This window comes from Condylura cristata, unplaced genomic scaffold, assembly GCF_000260355.1.
Source record: "Condylura cristata isolate star-nosed mole 26May11 unplaced genomic scaffold, ConCri1.0 scaffold00012, whole genome shotgun sequence".
NCBI classification, from domain to species: Eukaryota; Metazoa; Chordata; class Mammalia; order Eulipotyphla; family Talpidae; genus Condylura; species Condylura cristata.
In genome coordinates this window covers 52221533-52223343 of record NW_004567113.1, presented here as the reverse complement: position 1 = coordinate 52223343, position 1811 = coordinate 52221533, and the positions used below count along the sequence as shown (strand labels likewise).

Here is a 1811-nt window from a genome sequence, read left to right as displayed (position 1 = left end):
GCATACAGAATGGGGTATAGGCCAGATGCAAGAGGCATGAGAGGATTCTCCAGAGACAGAGTGGGGAGCAGAACAGAAAGACTGACTGAAGTACACTGCTGAGGGGAGCAGCAGGCGGGTTAGGAGAGGTCGGCTGGGCCATGGTGGGTCACCTCCCTGGCCAGGAATTGAATTCATGCTGCAATGGCTGCGTGCATAGTGCTGTGCTTTAACCTGCTGTGCCACTAGGGAGGGCCCAATTTAGGATTCTTTCCTGAGATAAACGTTCATACCCCTGTGCCAGAAGATTTCCCATCTAGATTAGGGCTTCATGGAGGGTCCGTGTGACTTTGGCCGCCAGGAAACTCAGACAGGTTTAATCGTCTGACCCAGGTGTTGGCCTACTGTGGTCCTGAACACTCTACACAGTCCACACTTATAGACCACGCCACGCCAGGCAGTCCCCAACTGTTCCCCTGAGTTAAAGCCTTTCATTCTCTCAAGAGCCCTACGAAGTTGATTCCATGTACACGTGTTTCTCAGGTGACACCTGGAGGTGCAGATAAACTTTCTACTAAAAGTACAGAACTAGTAAGTGGCATATGTTGGCATTTATCCACATCGTCCTGGGAGCTAGGAGCACAGTAAAGGTGACCAGTGACACTCTGTTACTAAGAAACCAGCTTCCTCTCCTATTCCTGGGTAGAACTGGGGTGTACCCTGGGGACACGGTGGTGAAAGAGTTCTGAGGCAGAGCAGAGATCGGAAAAGGCAGATTTAAAGATTTATTTCATTCATTTATGCATACAAGAGCTGGTCTGCCGGATAGAGGTGTGGGGGGGGGTTTGGGGGGTTGGGTGAGAGTATTCACTAAAGACAGATTGGGGAGCAGAACAGACAGATCCACTGAGATACACTGCTGAGGGGAGCAGTGGGGAGACAGGAGAGGTCTGCTGAACTCGCTGCAGTGGCTGCTGATAGCTCCACAGTGCTGTGACTTAACCCCTGTGCCTCCACGGAGCCCCAGAAAAGGCAGATTTGAAACAAATCCCTAAGAGCAGCAGCAGGTGAGACAGAAGAGGTGTGCTGGGCGGAGAGGGTCCCGAGGCGCTGTCCACGCTGCGGCGTCGCTCAAGAGGCGCTAGCCTCGGACTGTCTCGACTCGTGACACAGAAGGGATCTGTTCCCCTGGCAGCCCCTCTGCTCCTTTTATTCCTTCAAGCCCCTCCCCCAACTTGCTTGCTGGTAAGGCCCCCACCACCTGCCTGATGGAGACCAGATTATGACGGCACCAGGATTTGGGGTAAAGGAAAAATCTTTATTACAAATTGGTAAGAAGACAGGAGATGAACTCACATCCGCCTCCCCATTCATAAAGGGGACGAAGTTACAGGGGCTTTGGAGGACTGGGGTTGAGAGCCAAGGAGCTAGATTTGATTGGCTGAAGAGCAAGTTAGAGGCCCAGAAGTGTGGGCTTGACTGAAGCTCCGCTGGGATTGATCCCTGTGACTGAGAACGCCACACCTCTGTCCTCCACTCGTCATAATCCGAGGAGAGAGCAGCACGCTGGGTTTTCATCATCCATTTCGAATGGTTTCTATGGTGTTTTACCACTGGACAATAAGGCAGAGTCCATGGCTAAACAGTCGTGAACTGGAATTCCATGAACTTATCTGCATAACTTCAGCATCCACTGAGTCCCCGTAAATCACGCTACACTCTCAAGCCCCCAGAGAAGTTCTGTTTGCAGCGGGCTCTGTTGACCCAGTGAAGTCCGGGCCACCGTGGGGTCTCGGTCCTTGTTGAGCCTCCTTCGCCTCTTCCTCGCGTTC

General features: G+C 52.5%; 1 protein-coding gene across 1 annotated transcript in view; it reads left to right on the top strand.

Annotated features, from left to right (window-relative positions):
- Window positions 1-1811, top strand: part of BST1 (bone marrow stromal cell antigen 1) — a 48265-nt gene that overhangs the window by 41585 nt on the left and 4869 nt on the right. The gene's annotated exons all lie outside the window — the stretch shown is intronic.